This window comes from Myxocyprinus asiaticus, chromosome 26 (assembly GCF_019703515.2).
Source record: "Myxocyprinus asiaticus isolate MX2 ecotype Aquarium Trade chromosome 26, UBuf_Myxa_2, whole genome shotgun sequence".
Taxonomy (NCBI): domain Eukaryota; kingdom Metazoa; phylum Chordata; class Actinopteri; order Cypriniformes; family Catostomidae; genus Myxocyprinus; species Myxocyprinus asiaticus.
The window spans coordinates 15,110,364-15,119,267 of NC_059369.1; the positions used below are offsets into that span (position 1 = coordinate 15,110,364).

Sequence of the window (8,904 nt, forward strand, 5' to 3'; positions counted from 1 at the left end):
AAACCAATATTCCTAAACGACTCCTTTTCTCCTCGTCTCTATTACGTAATAGAGATGAATACATCAGCACAAGTCTGCCTCTGCATAAACAGGTCAACGCCTACTTCTTCATCATCACCTCTTTGGCCCACCCACAGGTTTGCGGTTAGAGCGGTGATGAGAGTCGGCACGAAAGGGAGAAACACAGGGATTATTGGAGCACAAAGTGGTTCAAGATGCATGAAAAGTTTTCAAAACTTTGTGCAGTGCCAGGTTGTGGAAAAATAGACTCTATTATCCTAACATCAGGAAAGAGTGGCTTACATCCCAGATGTGGCTTAAGTCCCAGATCGCATCAGTATGACAGTGTTTGTTTGTTCACTTCATTTTATTGTGGATTCTTTTTCAAACAAGACACAGTTCAACACAGGCTTTGCAGAGAGACTTAAATTAAAAGTTTATGCAGTGCCAACTATATTGGACCCGACAGTAATTTCGCAACAGACAAGTGTGAGTATCCATGTTAATTGTATTGCTTCACATTAGGCCTGAAACAATTAGTCAACATTATCGACAACGAAAGTCGAACAGTCATTTGATCTCATTCAACGTAACATGAGATCGTATGAAACTCTAATGATGACTTGCGAGAGCAGCACTGCAGCTTGCGCCTGACTGAGGAGAGGAAGAATTACACAGCTCACAGTCCAGATGTACTCTAACTTTACAAAAAGCTTCAGGTGATGTAGATCGCAAAGTATGAGGGAATTATAATGCAAAAATACAAAATAAGTAAATACAGAAGCACTCTTGTAGTGGAATAAGTGGAGCTTGAGCTGCCGCTCCGCTGAAGCAAAACTTGCGTGTCGAGCGTCTTTAAAGGAAACTCCCCAGTGTTACATCTTAAATGCAGTTATATTTATATTTATAGCTTTATTAAAGTTCAAATAATACGGAAGCAAATCATGTAAATAACTACAAACTCAGAAACTGGCATTTCTCTGTGCGGTCAGCACCTCTTCTATGAGTTGTGCGAATGTCCCGATCTAAGGGGGAGAGATTGAAACTGCACCCGGCTGATGCACACTTTGTCACTGGGACACTCATCCATCGAGTGCGCATGCTTGCTGCAGCTAGATTATAACGTGATGGCTCACGATTTATTGTATCATAATGTTTTTGTTTTGGCTTGTTTTCCAATATAAATATCTAAAACTCCTTTAAAACAACATACATTTGACACTATCGTTGACACCAATCATAGCGGTGGGCATTTACATTGAAGTCTTAAATTGGCCACGACTCGAAATTTGAGCTTTTTAATCAGAGGGACAAAAACAGGATAGAAAATGGACAATTATTTCTAAATATTTATTTATTTATTTTAAATCTTACTAACATTATAAGTGGACCTCAGTGACCATTATAAAATAAAATAAAAATGCAATGTATGACACTTTTAAGTAAATGGGGCCAAAAATATAGCCGCAAGACATAAACAATACACGTTTTATCATGATTTAAGTGTAATATAATCATTTACTAACATTTTCTGTGCAAAGTTATATTTCAACTTTGTTATAAACTTCACATTTCCGCCTTTAAACCCTCCAAAATTGGCCCCATTCACTTCCGTTGTAAACACCTCAAACTGTATCCTCGATTTTTGCTTTTTTTAAAGAAAAATGGACAAGCTCGATTGATTTATATTATGGGCGGAGTTTCTTTCACCCACCTGTTTTCTGTCAAGCCCCGCCCTTAACCTGACCATTCTTTGTTCTGGCTGGTTAGTGTTATTTCAAAGCAGTCTACGATTGGACAGTTGAGAAGTCATTCAAAAAACCGCAGCAACCAACGCAAACATTAGGGGCGGGATTTAACACTAGCTTATTTCCTGAAAGAGGCGTGACCCACGTGACAGCATTGACTTAAACGTTCAATATCAGAATTGAAGGCAGACGTACTACAGAGTGTTGGATTTCAGTATAGAGTCTCTATTTACAGGTGGAATTGCACAAGAGCCCTTCGACACGCAGAAATGTCTGATGCCATAAAAAATGTGGCAATATTCGGCAGCACGGGGATGACGGGGTCGAAGCGACCTTACCGATTGCAGTGGCCGCTGGTAAATAGTTACTCAGTGCTTTTTGGGATAGTGCTGTTATACATTTTTTAGTCGCCTAGCTTCACAATATTCATTGCAAAGGTGGACGTTGGCCTAGCCTAGATATACCAACTCATTTGTTTAGAGCTGTCGTCATCATGTGTAAACAGTGCATAACACATGAGTTGGTACTGCAGATTAATGTCAAGTTCTAAACCGAAATCGATCTTGCACTTTCTATGGGTTCTTTAGAAAGGTTATTAAATGCTTTAACAACTTTTAATAAATGTTAATGCTTAAATTATTTCTCACTTATTTAATCTATTATGCATTCAGATCACGAGACGTTTGCGAAACATCTTAGTCATGCAAAAGCTATATTCTGCTGAGTCATAAGGCACGATGCATTTTTAAAGATAAGCATAAACCTTATCTGTCTTATCACGACGCAGCAGACAGGGCGGTCTTGATCAGTTTGGATGCATTTGAGCTGAATTCATTGTACTTTTTATTTAAAGTTGTTTTTATGTAGGCAAGGCACTACACATTATTACTACCTAACATTTTAATATTCGCGTGTCAATTTATAAGACCTTCCATTGCAAGATGATGGAAAATGAAAATCCTCAGTGGCTGCGTTTTTTACTTGGATCATCTCATTTCTTGTCTTGTTACTGTTCTAGGTTACAATGTGACTGTGCTGGTAAGAGACCCTGCAAGGCTTCCTCCAGACCACAAGGCCTTCCGTGTGGTGGTGGGAGATGTTCTGAACAAAGATGATGTTAAGAAGACACTGGAGGGTCAGGATGCAGTCATCATTATTTTGGGAACAAACAATGATCTCAGTGAGTTGATTTAAATTCAAAGCTAAGCTGTTGCCTATTCATAAATATTTAAATTATTTCACAAATTTTGGTGATAAATGCATCATGCTTACCACCAGATATAAAGTTCACTGAGTAACTTTTCAACATAAGCCAACATGAAATGCCATTTGCAACCCATTTTACTTCCATATGTGACATATTACTAAGTGAATCAGGACAATGACCACGTTTACATGCACTTGAAAAACATGCAGCTGAAAACATATTCAGATTAGTCGAAATATTTAAAGTGATAGTTCACCCTCATGCCATCCCAGATGTGTATGACTTTCTTTCTTCTGCAGAACAAAAATTAAGATTTTTAGAAGAATATTTCAGCTCTGTAGGTCCATACAATGCAAGTGAATGGTGACCAAAACTTTGAAGCTCCAAAAAGCACATAAAGGCAGCATAAAAGCAATCTATACGACTCCAGTGGATAAATCCATATGTTCAGAAGTAATATGGTAGGTGTGAGTGAGAAACAGATTAATATTTAAGTCCTTACAGTGGGGGAATCACTGAGTTTTATGTGAGAGGGAAATTACACTATTGCAATGCAATTCCACTGCATATTGCAATAAAAAAAAACAGCAACAACACTGGAACCTCTGGAAATAATTCAAAGCAATGGAGAATAAAATAGCCTAGTCTCCGTCGAATGCCATGTTTATGTACACAAGCGTCACCAGGAAATTACATTGCTGTGGAGAAAGCTGCTTACTGGCCATGCCACATGTATACAAGAGTAAAGAGAACACCGCTTATACAGTGCATGTAAACGAGAACGCCACTTTCTTGCAATAAGCCGCTTTCTGTTGTCCATGTAAACACAGTTAATGATAAAACATGTTTTCTGTTTTTGAAATTGAAAATGAATCCTCTATTGCTGTGAATTTGGTGCAACATATTAACTTTTTAAAAAAAATTGTTAATGCTGGTCCTACAACGATGATGTCTGAGGGAACACGGAACATTCTGGAGGTCATGAAAGCCCGCGGAATCCGCAAAGTTGTTGCATGCATGTCAGGTATGAATGCTTTCATGTTTCAGCCTTTCACAACTATTTATACTACATAGAGGTGTAAACGTGTGAATACTGATATAATGTATATATAATATGTATGTATAAATATAAAGTTTGGAATAATGTACAGATTTTGCTGTTTCAGAAGGAAATTGGTACTTTAATTCACCAAAGTGGCATTAAACTGATCACAAAGTATAGTCAGGACATTACTGATGTAAAAAACAGCACCATCACTATTTGAAAAATTTAATTTTTGATCAAATCTAGACAGGCCCCATTTCCAGCAGCCATCACTCCAACACCATATCCTTGAGTAATCATGCTAAATTGCTAATTTGGTACTAGAAAATCACTTGCCATTATATCAAACACAGTTGAAAGCTATTTGGTTCATTAAATGAAGCTTAACATTGTCTTTGTGTTTGTTTTTGAGTTGCCACAGTATGCAATAGACTGGCATGTCTTAAGGTCAATATTAGGTCAAAAATGGCAAAAAAGAAACAGCTTTCTCTAGAAACTCATCAGTCAATCATTGTTTTGTGGAATGAAGGCTGTACAATGCTTGAAATTGCCAAAAAACTGAAGATTTCATACAAAGGTGTACACTAGTTTTCAAAGACAAAGGACAACTGGCTCTAACAAGGACAGAAAGAGATGTGGAAAGCCAGATGTACAACTAAACAAGAGGACAAGTACATCAGAGTCTCTAGTCTGAGAAACAGACGCCTCACATGTCCTCAGCTGACAGCTTCATTGAATTCTACCCGCTCAACACCAGTTTCATGTACAACAGTAAAGAGAAGACTCAGGGGTACAGGCCTTATGGGAAGAATTGCAAAGAAAAAGCCACTTTTGAAACAGAAAAACAAAAAGAAAAGGTTAGAGTGGGCAAAGAAACACAGACATTGGACAACAGATAATTGGAAAAGAGTGTTATGGATCTTAATCCCATTGAGCTTTTGTGGGATCTTCTAGACTGTAAGGTGTGTGAGAAGTGCCCGACAAGACAGCCACATCTATGGCGAGTGCTACAGGAAGCGTGGGGTGAAATGTCACCTGAGTATCTGGACAAACTGACAGCTAGAATCCAAAGATCTGCAAAGCTGTCATTGCTGCACATGGAGGATTTTTTAATGAGAACACTTTGAAGTAATTTAAGAAGTTCTGAACTATTGTAATAGTAATTTTTCATGTTATTAATGTCCTGACTATACATTGTGATCAGTTGAATGGCACTTTGTTGAATAAAAGTACCAATTTAATTCCATACACACACACACACACACACACACATACTGTTATTTACTAGTAATCGTCAGTCATGAAGAATTTGCCATATCACTCTGTCTTTTGCAGCGTTCCTGTTGTGGGATCGTGCCAAAGTTCCTCCTCGCATGGTGCCGGTCACTGAAGATCATGACAGAATGTACACTGTCCTGAAGGAATCAGGACTGGACTATACAGCTGTAATGCCGCCTCACATTGCTGGTAATGAGCACTAAATACATACTGACCGCATGCCTAAAATAACTATTTACTTAAATTATGTTTAGTCTGAAGGACCTTTAATACCAATAGTTTATTAAAAATATGTAGAAAAGTATATGTTAATATTGTAATGGCATATTGAATACAGCAGAATAAAAAATATTGCTCCTGTCTGTATGTTCATGCATATTATGTTGTCTTTTCAGGTGACAAGCCTCTGACAGAAAAATACATTGCGACTGAGAACATGTTAAAAGGACGAGTTATCTCCAAATTTGACCTAGGCCATTTCTTTGTCAAGTGTCTCTCCACTTCTGAATGGGATGGAAAGACAGTTGGAGTTTGTGGAGAATATAGCTAATCTATCAAGGCATTTTTTTGTTTTTTGTTTTTTAACATATGCACATATGCTGGCCAGAAATAAATGTACCTATAGATAATCAAAGTAATAATTTTTTCAAACATTTGGTGTTTTATAGATATTTGCATAATGGCACATACTTTTTTGTCTATTCGATCAAAATAAGCATAAGCATTTACAGAAACATAGTTTATTAGACAAAATAACCGCCAACTTTTTGTGTTTGTTTTCCCTTAAAGCAGTGGTTCTCAATTTTTTTGGTCACACCCCACTTTGAAACAAGAAAAAGTGATATACTATATACTTTCAATACATAAAAAAAAGAACACAAATTGATACTGCTGCAGGACAAACTGTTGGAGACATTTTACACTGGATAGATATGTTTGAATAAAAACGGACCTGAGACCAATGGGAGTTTTCCTGGTGGGCCGCTGGGTAATTTGGGCCAGCCCGTTGCTACGCAAATACCGGACCGTCCTACAGGCAAAATAGGCAGCCGCCCTAGGCTCCAACATTCCCGCGCAAACCCTATTACAGAGCGAAAATTTAAGTAAAGGTAAAGCCGACACAATTGCTTTTATTTTGAAAAAAATTAAATGACTTATTTTGAAATTACTTTCATATTGTAGCACATTTCCATTTGAATGAGTTAACTCTGTACCTCTTGTGGACCTAATTTTTTCGACATACAAATCACAACCAAAGACAACATATTAAGAAAAAGATGAGCTCTGAATAATCACTAAATGACAAATAACTGCAAGTTAAAACAAATACAATAACTGCAGCGTAATATAAAATCTGCTAACAGTAAAGCTATGAGCAGAATGTAGTCATTTGCATAATTTATTCATAACGCAAAGCATTTCTGGGAGCTGAAGTGCAGCTTGCTGACTAATGCTTACGCCTGATAAAAATGCAGAAAATAAGATTACTTTGTGGCAATTTGAGTCTTTGTGGCTTACTTTGTTTGAAGGACAGCAGAAACAGTGCTTGTAAAAGCACTGGGCTTTTCACTTTTTCTCAAGAATAATCTGGGGAAGGAATTAAAACACTGCTGATATAAAGATGCAACAAACTCACATTGAGAGAAAATATGAGCAATTAATCTGCCAAGATCTACACTTTAAGAGGTATGTTTATTATTTTGGCTTATATTTGTACATTTTCTGGCTAACTTTGTTTTCATTTATTTATTTTTTTAAATAAACATTTACACATAGTTAAGTGGGTAATTGACGACATTTTAAGCATTGTCATCAGTGTCCTTCTGTATGACATCATTTTATGATCTTTTATAACTATATATACACATATATAATACATTATTATTATACTTGTTTCCACAACCTCATATTAACTAAGACAATAGTTTATTTGTACTTCTAGAAAAAAGTTGAAAGGTGATTAAGATCTTTAAAAACTTTTAAGAAATGCTGACTTGTTACTGCACATTAAATACACATTTTCCCTTGAACTTTCAAGTACATTTTAACCTAACATCTGCTCAGACAAATATTATTTGTCTGAGCTATAAGGTGCTTATTTTTAATGGTTTCTCATAAAACTGCATTTTTTAAAAAAAAATTAAAGTTGACAATTTTTGCACTGGTTGGGCCCAATATCATGATTAGCAGTCAATAGAAATGTCTTTTTTTTTAACAAAAATTGAGCCAGAAAATGAAATAAATGAACCGGTGTGGTGTGTTGCGGGCCGGCTTTGGTGGGATGCTCTGGGCCAGAAAGTCCAGGACCACTTTTTAGTCCCAGTCTGCCCCTGCCCCCTACAATACCTCTGGGCCCCCCTTATGGGGCATGTCCCACACTCTGAGAACCACTGCCTTAAAGAAACACTGAATCTTTGTTATTGGCAAAGAAATGTTGATGTATTTTGTTTTATGGTTTTAAATAAAAGCATTATTATTATTATTTTAATAATTGTTGCTTTTGTTTAGGTAAGTGGGACATAATTCGGAATAAAAAACGCCTTTTTTGTGGCCACCACAGGGACTCTAGTGTACTAACACGACTACAATATCCATAATTCCGTTGCAGAGCGTTGTGGGTGACGCCGTTGAATCACTGGCGGGACGAAAAAATTCCAGCAAACGAATTTGGCTACCGAAGTCTGAACAGCGTTATCATTTATAATGGTCAAATGAATCTCTACATTTACGGACACTTCACCCATTTTTGAAGATAGTTTATAAACTTGACAGGTGAGTAAAAACGTGTTATCCAGACTGCAATATGGTTGCATCCAACTGCGTGGATGGTTAATTTGTACGGAAGCTCTGAACCGCACAGTGGGAAAAAAATAAATAAAAATAAAATAAAATAAAATAGTGTCTCAGTTCATTCCTGAGCCAAAGTCTTAATTTTTTTTCTCTCTTCAAAAAATATATATATAAAAAAAGTTTTTTCTCTCTTCCAAATAAATAAATAAAAAAATAAAATAAAAAAATTTTCTCTCTTCGAAAAAACCCCAAAAACATGTTTTTTCTCTTTTCCAAATTTTTTTCTCTTCAAAAAAATGCATGCGGTACCAACCTTGGCCACCAGGTGCCACTATCAGTAAACATGTAATCTTATGCTTTTAATGCTTTCTCTGTTGCTATATAGCTGAATAATACATTTATTATTTATTTAAGTGTTTGCAAACCTTAATCAAGACAAAATCAGGTTACATATGTTTGATATGGCATTCGTTGTCGTGTAACAACTGGAGTTATTTTTTTAGTTGGAAATTGTTGGTCTTTCTCAACCATCTATGCCGTTTGCTCAGTGTTACATGGTGGAAGGGAAGGAATGTATTGAGGAAAACGGGAAACATGGGGAAATTATTATGTCTGTCCTTTTGAAGTTTTGAGGGGTATATCTGGTAATGTTAATATTGTTGTAAGTAATCTAATTTCTAAACGAAAAGATCATTTATAAATTAAATCCTCGCGACTGAACGGGGATGTCATGTGCAGACTTTCATGGTGGAATTGAATTATAATAATATATTTTAATATAGTAAGTTGTCTATGCTTTTGAAACACACTGTCTACTGCAGAAGTGAAGAGTTCCA

The 8,904-nt window shown here is 36.4% G+C and overlaps 1 pseudogene; it reads left to right on the plus strand.

The window, feature by feature from the left end:
• The first annotated feature begins 1,884 nt into the window (after positions 1-1,884).
• Positions 1,885-7,760, plus strand: LOC127416887 (flavin reductase (NADPH)-like; annotated as a pseudogene).
• Positions 7,761-8,904: the final 1,144 nt, after the last annotated feature.